The sequence below is a fragment of the Aethina tumida genome, chromosome 1, assembly GCF_024364675.1.
Source record: "Aethina tumida isolate Nest 87 chromosome 1, icAetTumi1.1, whole genome shotgun sequence".
NCBI classification, from domain to species: Eukaryota; Metazoa; Arthropoda; class Insecta; order Coleoptera; family Nitidulidae; genus Aethina; species Aethina tumida.
This window is the reverse complement of record NC_065435.1, coordinates 53,364,875-53,380,068: the sequence shown is the minus strand read 5'-3', so window position 1 is coordinate 53,380,068 and position 15,194 is coordinate 53,364,875. Positions and strand designations below refer to the sequence as shown.

Sequence of the window (15,194 nt, the reverse complement as noted above, 5' to 3'; positions counted from 1 at the left end):
AAATGCAATTGCACATCTTCGACCAATCAGAATGCAGCCCGCCGCAGTGATTCCTAAAACCGACACGGGGATACCGGCTTAATTTTAATTAATTCATAGCCTACTATAAAAATTTGCAATATCCGTTTTATTTTGTTTGTTTAAATTATGAACATTAATATTACCGTAACGAGCTTGAAAGACAATAAAGCAATTGTTGTGGTGGAATAGTAATAACACCGCCTTGTCACAAAATGTAATTCCTAACCTAATAAACAGTTTCTATAAAACTTACCAGTTATTTCTTACAGTTCTGAAATAAATCCAGCGGTGACACATTGGTCAAAGGAAACATGGGACCCATTCAAACCATCAACTTTAAATTGGCGAAAAACTGACGTAAAACGGCTGACACGTCCTGTTCCCATTAAAATGTTGCGATTCGTGGAAATCATAGGTGGTTGACCCATTTAATTTACATTTATTTTAAGGTAAGTCTTATTATATTTGTTTTAATTTCTGCCTAGTAAAAAACTTAAATCAAGTAGTTCGTATGAAGTTAGTAAAACTGAAATTTTTTACAAGTAATTAACAATTTATTAACGACACATTCTCCATCTAGTCTCGTTTTGATTTGTTGTGGGTGCTTTGCTAACTTGTTACTATTAAAGACAAACGTGTTGTAAATACATCAACAGTTATTTAAAGTCGTACTGTTGTAATTAAGTTATGGTTTTTGAGGTAACTATTCTCCTGCCTACTTTGTGTCGCACAGCATTGAATAATAAAGCAATCATTTGTATATATTGCAATAAAACAAACAACCAGCAAATATGCTATGGCTGGATTCTTTGCAGAATATATATTAAAAATGTATTTTTAAGTTAATAAATAATAGTACTAATTGGGATATTGGATAGTCTCAAAGTTAGAGGATAGTATTAAATTACTACAATATTTTATTTGATTTATTACAAACTTGTCTACAAAAATAATATTTATGTATAATATGTACCCATATTTCCACATTTTATTATAAATTCATATTCAAAGTTATGGATACTATAAAAAGTAAGTAAAAGTCTCAATATCGTTGACATTGATATTTTATCTTTTAGAATCTTTTAATTTAATGTAAGTTCACGTGAAAAAAATAAAAAAAAATATTTAGTAAAAATATACATATTATTTTTGATCATATTTATACATACATACAATTTAGTACATTGTATGTCCTCCAAGGACATCGGTGACTGCTTTGTCACCTTGTCTGTATGCCTTCTATAAGGTTATTCATTTCTTCTTAGGGTATATTGGTTCATGTCGACAAAATTATAGTTCTAAGCTCTAGAAGAATATTATGATAGGATTGACTGCCAAGGAAGTGTTCTGATATAGAAATCATTATGTGTATCAATGAAGAACAATCTCATTAAATTATTTTATTGTTGAACGTTAATGGTGCAAAAGTTTTTATCGAATGATACATCAAGTGTTGATTAGTACGACACTTATTAATTTCAGACAGTTATTAGCAATTTGGAATTAAGTAACAACCTTAAAAATAGATATTTTTGCAGCCATATATATTTTAAGGTGATGTGAAACAAACGGTAATGAAGTTCCACCTCTTCCTTTATTTATTTCATTTTTTTTTTCTGATGACACAATGACTATAGGAGATAAAAAAATATATACAAATCGCATTGCCATTGACTTTTTGTTATTTCATATTATATAATTTTTTAATTAAAGGTAAGTTCTCGTGAAAAATTAAAAAAATAAATCTACTTAGTAAAAATATGCACGACCATAATAAATTTAACTTAAATCAGTAATTTTTATTTTCGATTAAATTTTTACATACATAAAATTTAGCTGTTAGCCCATATTGGCGAAATTATAGCTTGTAACTCTAGAAGTGTATTATGGTAGGATTGATGATGAAAACTGTTATTTTAGTATATTCCATGAATGTTTGATAGGATTTAAGTCAGGTGACCTCGGAGAAGTTGCAGGATCTCAATACTCGGTATTTCCAGCTGTTCAAGTACAATTCCTGAGCGATGTCGACGTACATTATCTTCTACAAAAACGAAGAACTCGCCGATAGAAGATTAAAAATTTAACAGTATATCATTAACAATGTCCCTTACGTATCAGACAAGGTAATCGTGTCTCGACATATGTACAATTCTGTAGTGCCGTTATAAAAAATTCCTCCCCCCACCATAATGGTAACCTCATAAAATGGGTAAAATTCTTGAACCCTTCAACGATTTCGTGGAATAGTTCGTCAGGACCAAACGGGAACTCGACGATCATCATTGTACAGCCCAATTCTACTTCATTTGTGAAAAATACAGATTTCCGTTCTTCCGTCCAATGAAGAAAAGACTTTGTTCAATCCAGTCGCTGTTGCTCACGGTCGAAAGTCGAATGCAGGCGCCGCAATAGTCTTTGTGAACGAAAACCTGCATTTGCGAAGCGTCTCCCTATCGTAACTGGAGCGATACGAGCTCCTGTAACGCTTTCTGGCTGAGCAGCCATTTGTAAGGAGAACGCTGTAGGGTTCCTACTGACTCCCAATTGCATGTATCGGTCTTCATTTGCATTAGTTTTTCGTAGTCTAGCACTCTTTGGTCTTCCTGAAGCAAGGCCAGTTTGATAAAATCGAGAACACAAACAAGAAATAATACTGCAATATTGAGTCTATCTGCTATTTCAATCTGATGAAAAATCCAAAACCAAAATCGATTGATCAACTCCTCTCATCTGGAGTTATTTTACATTTACGCATAATTATCCGAACAAATTTCATCAATTAACAATAAATTTTGAAGTAAATGTACTAACTACTTTAAAAACATTTTGTGGTGATTGTATATATATACAATCAAGTACAATTAGAGTGGGCCCACCTTAATTCATAAAGCTAATTTTGGAACATTGATTTTTGGTCTGTTAATAAAATATTTTTTTACAATTCAGATATCCTTTCTAACTAAACTAGTTCCTCTACTCTTCAAAATACAAATAAAAAACATGTTATTTTATCAATTTCCTAAAATGTACTCGTAAATAATCTAAAAAATATAAAACACTATATTACTTCACGTCATAGTTGTGTATCTGTCGACCCAAAAAAGATGTGCGGTTCACCTCATGTTTATCATGATAATAGCAATATTTAAGTAGACCGCAAGTGGTTGTTTCATTTGACATTTACAAAGGTTCGGCTTTCCACCATTCCGTTTTTTTCCCTGTCTTTGTTCTCCTCCATTGTAAAACGTTCGGTGCACTACATTTCTTCACGAGGAAGTTGTTAAGTATTTATGTAGTGTGTTTTTACATGAACGCATTGAAAATTTATGATATCAAGATATAAAACCCCACCGGATTCCTGAGCGTACTTTTATTTGGATCGGAATTGTGATGTGTTGAATTTATAATGTTATAGGGCAGATTTCTGTGGAAGATTCGCGTGCATGGAAAAAGTAAATGCGACGATCTCTTTGACACACACACCCCCGGCATAATGGTCGTGCGGATGAATGAAGCGAAATATGTGCATCGGTGGGGAATGGTTAGTCATTGGATCCAGATTGACGGCAACTAATCGAGAAGTGGAGAAGTGCGGATCCGAGGTGCACGCAACGGGTCACAGGTCGCAACAAACGGGTCTCTCCGCGGCCACTTCCGCACTGGTGCACGGTCCTATCATGTCCCAGTGCCTGTTTAAATTATCGCCGGGATTAATTTACCGTGTCCAAGTGTAATTGTGTTACAAGACACTACCAAATTGTGCTATTTGATTTATTCTTTCATCATCAATATGGATACAGCTCTATATTTTGTAACTTGTAAAATATATCGTATATATATATAAGATGTTAAACGTGGCTCCGCCTGCAAATTTTTTATTTAGAACTCAATTTTAAAGAATTATATAATAACCAAAATTTCTTTTAGATCTGTGATATCAATTTTGTTTACGGACACTTTAAAGTTGACTTTCTTGTTTAATTTTTACAGTGACGCAAATAGTCAATCAAGCATTGAAAAGAATCCACGTGAGGGATGTTCAAAAAGTTGATCCTGAAAATAGAAGATATAGTTTTGAAAAATTGTCAATTGACCAAAACGGATTCCTTAGATACTATGAACAATATTTTAAGTTTTAGGATTTAAAAAGCCATGTACAATTGTGTGAGTCATTTCATCACTATGAATGACACCTGGCTTAACCACCATGATTCTGAATTAAAATATAAGTCAAAAAATCCTCCTCTGAACCGAATTCGCCTTTAGGTATCGGCCAAGAAGGTCTTAATGTGAGGTTTGGGATACTAAATGAATTTTGATTGTCGCTGACCTCCAAATTGGCAAAAAATTAAATTCAGATTATTATTGTAATCTTTTAGACTAATTGGATGTAAAAATTCAGTTCAATAAACCATATCTAAAATTGCTGAACTGTGGTACCAAATATTGCATCCAGTGCATTCGCCAGATTTAGCTTCCTCTGACTTCTAGTTTTTCTTAAATACATTCATTAAACGAAGAGTTAACAGTTGTTAGACACTATTTTGAAGGCTTCTGGAAAATCCCATCCAAGGATGTGGCCCAAAAATTGGGAGGTCGGAATAAGTGTTGAAGGGGATTTTATTGGAAATGAAGCGAATTTTACACGACCATAAATTCTCTTTTTTATAAACATTAAATATTATAAAAAATAATGCATATTAATAAATATGTGACAGAATTAAAAATCACATGATCTAATAAATTTATTTCTTCTGAATAATTAAACCATGGATTAAAATGACAAAGATATCTGATAACAACAGTGATAACGTGACATATTAGAGCAGTTTAATGTTTGTTAAAATATATTTAAAATTGAATGTTTTCTTCAAATGTTCAATTTCTCTTTTTCAGGTTATTGATCTAAACCAGTTTTTTTTTGAAAAGTGTATGTATCAATTTTGATTACACGTAGTCCAATTATATGATACTTCTCTCGATAAATAGAGGTTCTCTCATTCGGCTTATCAATAATTCTCATTCTTGAATCTACTGCCAAACATTTTCATTCGAATTATTATTAATTAACTTTCTTTCAAAAATTTTGTAAGTACTCGTTTTTCAGAAGGGGAAGTTCAATGAATTCAATTTTTACTATAAAAATGTTATAGTAAATTCGACTTTTTATTTAACAATTATTTATTCAATTCAAGTTATAAGTAAAAAAATTGTCAGTAGTCAGTCAGTCTCTGTTTTATAAGTCCAAATTATAAAAATCTTGAAGAAATAAAAAAACATCAATTTAGTAAAAACAACAGTTAACATAATCAATTATTATAATAAATCTGTGCGACCTAATAATTTCTAAATAAAATGAGGTCTATAATAATTTTTTTAAAGAATTATTGGATGTCTTTAAATAAGTGAATTGTGAAGATTTTTTAAACGATTACGTGATTCTCATACATCACTGAACAAAAAGGTATTCTATGCTCCCATGTCATCGTCAATTAATTCGAGTTTAACAAATAGTCGTTTCAAATCTATCCGATATTTCAACTGTGTAATGCATTTTTGAGATGTAAGGTACTTAAAATGATAATTAATAGTTTGTTATTAATGAATTCCATTAAGAAATTAAGATTAATTACATTTAATATAACGTGAGATACAAGAAGCTACTTTCAATAACTGTTATTATGTTTTCTTCTCCCGGAGTTGGTTGCGCTGGGTTTCAAATTAATTACAAATTTTATTGCGTCTGGTTTTGCGTACTTTACGATTATGTATACAACTATTCAACTTTGGCAAAACAAAGTTTACAACGAGGCAAAACGCAAACACAACAAAAGCATTCTTCCGTCAACCAATTGCACCTAAGACACATCATGAGCGGTTCAGGCTCATTAATTAATTAGTTATGCAAAGCGCTATAATCGATATTTCTACAATTAAATCGCATACCAACGATTCCATGTTTATGAATATTATCTATTAACATAGGCGTAATTTAAGCCGGTAATGCTGAAAGTGAAAAAGAGTGTTATTGACGACTGACCGCGGAGGAAGTGTTCTGATATAGAAATCATTATATGCCTAATGATCCCTATCGATGAAGAACAGTCTCGTTAAATTATTTTGTTGTTGGACGTTAATGGTGCAGATATAAAGTATTTATCGAATGATACTTGCATCAACTGTTGATTAGTACGGCACTTTGATAACTTCAGAGTGTTATTAGCAATTTGGAATTACGTAACAACTTAAAAAACTCGGCACCGATTGATAGATAGTCCAATTATACATTTTAAAAAATAATTATGCAAAACAGATTATTCGTTTTTGCAGCCATATATATGGATGTGGAGCAAACGGTAATGAAGTTCAACCTCTTTGTTTATTGATTATTCATCTTTTCTGATACAATAACTACAGGCCACATAAAACTATGTACAAATCGTGTTGCTATTGACTTTTTATTATTTCGTCTTTTAGAATTTTTTAATTAAAGGTAAGTTCTTGTAAAAAACAATAGACACGACATAATAAATTTAACATAAATCAATAATTTTTATTTTTGATCAAATTTATACATTGTATGTCCTCCATGGGCACCAATGACTGCTTGACACCTTCTCTACATGTCTTTTATGGGGTAATCACAGCTCGAAGCGTTGAAAGAGTACATTGGTAAGGGTGATGGCGAAAGCTCTCATATTAGTGTATTCTATGAATATCTGATAGGATTGAAGTCAGGTGATCTCGGGGACGGACATCTTCAACGAAAACGATGTTCTCGTCGATAGCAGATTGAAAATTTAACAATATATCATCTACAATGTGCCTTACGTATATCGGACAAAGTCATCGTGTCTCGATATATGTACAGTTTTGTAGGGCCATTATAAAAAATGCCTCCCCATACCATAATGGTAACCCCTATTGAAATGGGTAAAATTCTTGAACCCTTCGACGACTTCGTGGAATACCTCGTCTGGAGCAGGCGGGAAGTCGACGATCATCACTGTACAGCCTGTACACCAATTCTACTTTTATTTGTGAAAAATACAAGTTTCCATTCTTCTGTCCAGTGTTTCCGTATCGTAACTGGAGCAATACGAACTCCTGTAGCGTTTTACAACTGACAAGACAGTTACGAGGAGGATCCTGTAGATGTCCATTGGCTTTCAATCTATCTACCACTTTTTAATCTTGTGATCTATCCCTCTAATCTGAGATTAATTCACGTCTAGTCATAATTATCCAAACGCATTTCGAGAAACGCTCGTGCAAGCACTATTGTAATCAATTGTATTTATTGACTTCTTTAAAAACGAATGTTTTTTCCTTTTTACCTTTTGTGTTGAATTTCTTAAAATTTAATAAAATAATCATTGTCTTATTGTATTAATATTGTATATACAATCCAATACAATTAAAATACATTTTAATTTAAACTTTTAAACATGAGATTATTTTTGGAATACTTTAATTCATTTCAAACACTTTAAAGACAAATTCCATTGTGGTTTCCAGTTAAGAAAAATTTTTTTTGAGATTCTGTCTAAAGAGGTGTCTGTAGAAAGTTTATCCATTTGTCAAAATAATAATAATAAATAAAAATATTATTAAATTTTGTCAAAATTTGCCAAATGTCAATTTTCGTAGATATTTCATAAATGGTGAAAGATAACAAAATTAATCTATGGGTATTTAAATGTTTTAAATTTAAAATCAAACATTTGAGACACCCTGTATAAATTTTTATAGATATCGTCGTGAACGTATAACACATTATACTCAGAAATTTGTCATACAACAAAAAAAAATATTACATTGAATATAGAATATAATAAGAAGTTTAATATGGTATATTTAAGAAGCACTCATGTAACTTTGATGGACGTTAATGGTTCAGTCATAAAATATTTATCGGATGACACTTCAACTGCATCAACTGTTATTATTATTCCAGCACTTTAATAACTAACCATCTCTTATTAGCAATTTTATAATTACGAAACAACACTTAAAAAACTAATTGATAAATAAGTTGTATTACATAATTGCGCAAAATATTGCATCGATATGTAATGTAAAATAATATGACGCAAATGTTTATTAAATTCATTTTCTTTTTTGACGATAGATGACAATATTAAATATCTGGCCTAGAACTCATAACAACAAAATGAATTAACATGGGACATCCTGTACATTTTTTCTAAATGTCTTCAAATAATTCTAGCTATAAAACTTATAGCTTATAACAAAATATAAATATATATATTATTAGAATTGTCAATTTAAGTTGGAAACAATTCTGTAAATAAATTCATCTACAGATATAAACTGTTTATCAAAGATACACCAACTGTTGATTAGTTTGGTAATTTGGTAACATCAATCTATCTATTAGCAATTTGGTAATTACGTAACAACCCAAAAAACTCGGCACCGATTGATAGATAGTTCAATTATACATTTTGACAAATAATTATGTAAAATAGATATTCGTTTCTTGCATCGATATGTAATGTAAGGTGATGTGAAGCAAATGATAATGAAGTTCCGACTCTTTGTTTATTACGTTCATTTTTCTTTTCTGATACACATCAATGACCATGGTATTTTATGATTTATGTTGAGATGAGAGTAATAGAAGAAGACGGGGTCCCGGTATCCTTAACGGCAGCCTTTTATTTTCGAACGGACCCCCTTCGGCGCGAACTTTTCGCTACTTGACAAGAAGAGATCGGTACTAGACCTCTTGAACTCGCCTCTCTTCCCCACCCGTTTTACGGGCCGCGGCGCGATCTTATTTTAATGTCGGAATAATTAATAAAAAATTACGAAACCGTACAGCGATTGTGGAGTGAATTTTATTGTGAAACGTTCTCATGATGAACACCTCCTGATAACGACCATGGGACGTACGACATCATTTATTTCTTTAATGTATACAACTATTAAATGTTGTAATTGTTGTGCAGAAATTGATTTATTTTAGGCATATTTTTCATATTGCAATTAAAGCCTTTGTTAAAGGTGTTCAGAATCTTCCTGCAAGAAAGACTGGTGGTGACTATTACGTTGTAACGTCAAGTGAAACGGGAAAAAAAAGTTGAAAAAGAAGTGGACATTAATTTGAATTTGTAAATCGTAATTAAAAGGACAACCAATTATGCATGGTACGGTCGAGTGGTTAAGGCCTTTAGTTCACCCAGAAAAACCCGTGCATCTTGTTTGTTGGCATTTTAATGTTAACGCATTATTGCACACATAACTAATTATTATTAATTGTATTATGGAAGTTATACGTTAGCTGTTTAGCATCGGGATTTTGCACGGTATTGAGGAAACCGCTCACGTCTTAATACGGTATTTTTGCGAAGGAGATCGCGCCGGTCGGTTCTCACGCTGCCTAGATCTGAGCTCGCAGGAACACGTGCATGGCAGCCTCCTATGATTGGGAATGTGAAAAATGATGAGAGCTGGAACTGCACTAAGTTATCGGTGAGACGTCGTGTCCAGCTACTCGACTGCATTTCCCGGCCGTAGTGTTTCCGATTGATTTTGCGACGCGATTAAATTTGCCCCACGTGTGTACCGCTATTTAACATTCTGCATCTTATTTAGTTGCTGATACGTTTCGAAACGGCGCCTTATGATAAGCTAACAAAAATATTTATCTGAATAAAAATAACTGGTATAATGTACTGTTCAAAATTTCTACAAATAAATTATCAAAACTGATTTATATTTTAATAATCTTCATGACATTAATCAACTAATTATTATTATTAATTATAAAATATGTGCAGGTGTTCACAAATTGTTTAATTTTAACTGTTACAAGTATTTCCAGTCTAAATAAAAAAACTGTAAAGTGTAATTACTTTGTTTTTTTGACAAATGAAAAAATATACAGTGTGTTTTAGGAGAACATAACGATTAATATTTCTAATTTTCTAACGATTTTTATGTCTAATGGGAAACTAATATATATCTAAAATTAAAGCCGTAAGCAATCTATTTGTAAAAAGTGGTACGAAAAATTTTTTATTTGTTTTTAATGGAATGTTGGTACCAAATTTTCAAAAACATAATATTTTCCAATTTTGGAATGATATTTCGTAGATTTCAAAAAAGTATAATAACTTGTTTATTTATTTAGCTTAAAAAATGTACAGTGTGGCCCAAGATAGATGTGAGAAAAGGTGAAATGGGTTTTAACCTTCCCAATTTATAAATGTTTTTCTAATTTTGAAATGTTTCTCACGGAATGAACCTTGCCTAATGAAAAACTAATGTATATGTATAATTAAGGCTGTTTTATAAGCAAAACATGAAAATTACCACTAATAAAACTAATTTATTGACTAAGATATGAAAATATATTTTCTTTTTTATTTGTTCATTTCTTACTTGCTTTTGATAGAATTTTACTAAATTTCAGAAATATAATGTTTATTTCAGTAATTTTATTATTAATCTATTGTTTCATCTTAGTCAATAAATGGATTTTATTATTGCTATTTTCTTATAAAACCGTTCAACTAAATCAATTAATTTTTGATATACGCTAGTTTCCATTAAGCAAGAGTCATCTCCCGAAAATTGTTCCAGAATGCCTATTTCTCTTGTTATATCCTGGGATATTCTTAAAATTTCGAGATTACATTGCAACATTTTGTTTCAAATATATCTATCTCATTTGCTTTTAAATTGTCGAAAAAATGAAGCTGTACTAAAATATATAATTAGTGATACATTAAATTATTTTTAATTAAGATATATCGGTAAATTTCGAGATATTTAATATTGATATCAATAAAAGATGTAGAAAATAGTAGTTTTCTTAGAAGTCTGTTAAATCTACCAAATATAATATTCAAGGAAATATTTATTAACATATCCTAATCAATAATCAATTAAATAAATTGTCACTTACGTTATCTCCTCTCGAAATTGTATCTTAGCTGGAGGTTCAGTATGTAACAAATGTATTTTTCGAAACCTTGTTTTTTCCCGACGTATAGATTTTTTATAAATATTTTCATAATAAGCTACCAGGTACCTCCAGGATTTGAAAAGGTTTCAAAATAATATTTTATTAGAGAATTTGCATACTTGCATATAAGTCTTTTAAATCATAAGTAAAATAAATTATCAGTTACGTCATCTTTGGTCTATAGACGATATCTCAAAATTTATCTAAAATATCATTGTATCTTAGTTAAAGATAATTCAATATATAACGAATGTATTTTTGGAAGCTTAATTTTTTTCTTATATTGTATATATTTTTTATTAATGTCTCCATAATAAACCTTATTGTAAAATAAACTGTACCATCAGGAATTGACAAAGGTTGTGCCACAAAAAATTATTACTTATCATATAAAATAAAAAAGAAATAACTTATTTAAGATAGAAACGTCTCTGAAATTTTTTTATTAATTATTTGATTTTAGTAAATTTTAGCTGTTTTATTAATAAACCATAAAATAGATTGTCAGAAATTGAAAAAGATCATTCAGCAGAACATCCAGTATTTAACAAACAGTTCACAAGTTCACAGTTCAGACTTTTATTGTTTATCTTTGTAATTTTGTAAATTGGTAAATTTGCAGACGAACTATCAATCGTGAATTTCCTGTTTGTACATTAAATATTTTCTACTTTATTGATAGTTTCAACATCACGAGTGCAGTTTTTACATTTTATTTTGCTTTCTATCAATTTTTAGAATTTACACTCGGTTGTAGACCACTAATTTGTAAAAATATAATGATACATCGTTACTGTGGAATATTGACCATAAAATAATATCACAATTATGTTAACTGTGGGAAATACAGGGTGTATAAAAAATGAACATCATTTTACTGCAGTTAATAAAGAATATAAAAAAATTGTTTTTAAATATAATGTCAGTAGAATATTGTTATATAAAGGAACTTCTTAACCTTATTACTACTCCAGCTTTTTTGTATGATTCTTTGGTTAAAAATTTTGCTTCACTGCATTCTGTAATTTATTTAATTGTACAAAATTATATAGAAGAAAAAACGTAATTGTAGTCTGTTTTATCTTGTAAAATATTAATTTATTAGAACATGATGACAAATAATTAAAAATAACCTTAATTCATGGAAGACTCCCCGCAAAATTTAAGTTAACAAGTACAAGTGAACATTGTAAAATGTTATTATATATCTTTAAGCCTGTTTTTCATAAATAATTTATCAGTTAAAATTTCCACATCAAATTGACATAGCTTCTAATTACAGTTTTTTATGTTTTCTAAAACAGTGTAGTATTACCTGTTATTATACACAACAACAATTAATTAATTCTGTATAATTTATTTATATTTATTTATAATTAAGCTAATTTAGAATTTAATATACATAATAAATTACAAGTCAATTTAAATGTGTAAAAACCTAATAAAAACAAATATGTGCAATAAATAAAAGTAATTTATTAAATATAGGTATAATGCTTGATTTTAACCAAGGACTAATTAATTAACCCATCTTAATTCCCCATACAGTTATGTTGCCATTTCAATCGCAAATCCCAGATACCATTTTGATTTGCATTTTCCCGAGGCGAAAAGGGGGAGTGAAAGCCATAGATAAAGTGTACAACGTGGCCCTGTTAAGCACCACCCATTGTTCCGCGAGATCATGTTAAATGCTCCCGTAAAGAAGTTCCAATCCTTTCACGTGAAAATCGTGTCTAGGCGTGTCGATGTTGTTGCTCTAATACTGTGAGAATAACAAAACGAACGATTTTTTCACCAGACCATCGTTTTTAGTAGTCGAATTCAAGGATTTACCAATGATTTAATGGTTTACGGGCGAAAGAAGCGTACCGGCGTTTCAAATAGTCGAGGAGGGACACGACGAATTATTAAAGATTAATAGTTGTTGTTATTGCTCTATTCTACTATTAGCAAATTGTGTTTATTTATGACATTCTCAATTATGAAACATTTTATTGTTGTGAATTTATCGAGATCTTAAACCGTGATTATAGACTGTACCGTACAATTATGTGGTAATCATTTGACCGGTTAAATAATTAGATCGTGTTTTGGAATAGTTGTTGCGCAGCGATTAAATTGTCAGTCAAAATCAATTAGATCGGTCGTTTTTAGACTGCACAAAAAGTTGTGTGTGTGTAAAATAAATTCACTGTCATTAACAGTGGATACATCAAGATCATGCGCATTCACCCTTTTTGCAACACCTTGTGGTTCGTTTCGATGCAATCTTAGAATTTTTACCATTCGTTTTTTTTTTTTTTTGTCGGACATGTTCACGTTGAATTGTATCTGCCAAAACGATATGAACCGACGATAACGAAAATCGTTGTGACTGCCATTTCTGGTTTTCATCGGTGAGCAGCGTAAAAGTAGTAATTTTCATTGCTATCCGGCGTATCGAACCCGCATTCGGATCCACTTAATTCGTCTGACCGAACGCAACCAAATACTGTTAGTTTAAAAGCTCCGTCCTGATATTTGACCTTCACAATGTGGAGTAAAATTTTTCGGAAATCACGATTCGGTTTGGGTCATGTGGTCGTATGAACTCTCTTAGCGCGGAGATTAATAGATATCACGTTCGTACTGGACGGGTTACATACGAGGTTGGAAAAAAAACCTTACGGTTAATTACTACATGTTATGGATTATGGGCATCTATCTGGTGGATTCCTCGTTCAATCTTTTCAACTGACGAAATACCAGTGTTAAATAATTAAAGACAAAAAGTAATTATAAGATTAAGTGGTTTCTAGCACTTTTCATGTATAAATCAATTTGTGAGCGCTGCAGCACACGCTGGGATTACTTGTTTAAAAAAAAAATGTCTCAAAAATTAAGTACATAACGGTATTTCAATTTCCCTCCGCATGTATAATAAATAATCAAGATATTAATTATTTTTACATTAAAACATTGAAATGATTTTATATAATAAAATAATAATTGGAACATTTTAAAATTATAATTACCACCAAAATATTCTGTGCCTGTAGTTATTGAAAATTATGCTAATGTTGTAACTACACTCTTTTGAAGTGGTTAAAAAATATTTTCAATGTTTTATTTTACCAATAACATTATTTCCTATTCTATAATAATATTTTTCTGAATTGAGCTTGACTTTAAATAGATAAAATTTTTGAACAAACTTATAAATTGTCTCGTTTTTAATTTGAACATATAGAAATCTACAGTAGTGGTCATTATTATAGCAACTTTGTAAAATGTTAAATATTTTAGCCATAACTTTTTTATTTAATTTGAACTGTTACAATAATATTAATTTACTATTATTGCTTTATATAACATTACATACACCGTCAAAACTCTTAGACCCTCTAATATGTTTGGCAATAAAAAAGAATAACATGTTTTAATTAATTGTACATAATTTGTTACTTTATTACAAAGGTTTTTAACATATTTGTTTGTTTGGTTTGGTGTAACACTGGTAGAACGAAAAATAAAAAGAAACTAGAACAAAAAAAGTAGTTTATTGAAAATTGTCATTTTGTAAAATAATGTACATTAAATAAATGCATATATACTCTAATACTCTGTTCTGAAGTAATTAATTAATCCGCCGTGGCATTGAAAGAATTAAATTATTGATCTTTTTTATTACAATTAGCTCCTAAGGAGTTGTGGGTGGATTTAGTCTCCTTAAAATTGATTAACCTGACATATCCCACACGTGTTCGATCGGATTCATCTCTGGCGAGTTCGCTGGCCACTCTAACGCATTTGTACATTTCTTTTGGGGTGTTGTCGGTGAAATTTTCTCCCACTTCTTGTCTCATGGGTTGGATAATTGGTCAGATAACATTTTGAAAGTAGATAATCCCTGTTAATGTATGTGATATATGTCCATCGACCATGCATAATACCGACCCAAAACATTCAGTTCTTCCCTGAAATGGGACTACTCCTCTGGGAAAAGGCAATCGTGCAGTACATCCTCGGTTCCCTCAATACCCTTAGACGCCAGCTGTCACTCGTCAAACCAAACCTTTCTCCACTGCGGTAAAAGCCAATTTATGTGCTCTTCAGCTATGTGTTGCCTAGTAAGCCTAGGCATTTTTAATATTCATCTGGATCTTAAAGTAGTATCAGCAAGTGGACGCCA

At 30.8% G+C, this 15,194-nt stretch overlaps 2 long non-coding RNA genes across 2 annotated transcripts in view; one reads left to right on the top strand and one right to left on the bottom strand.

Annotated features, from left to right (window-relative positions):
* Positions 1 to 15,194, bottom strand: part of LOC126264309 (uncharacterized) — a 51,775-nt gene that overhangs the window by 17,069 nt on the left and 19,512 nt on the right. The gene's annotated exons all lie outside the window — the stretch shown is intronic.
* On the top strand, positions 67 to 3,860 carry LOC126264141 (uncharacterized). Its single transcript, XR_007547068.1, has 3 exons — positions 67 to 235; positions 291 to 470; positions 3,440 to 3,860. It is a non-coding gene; the product is annotated as an uncharacterized LOC126264141 (long non-coding RNA).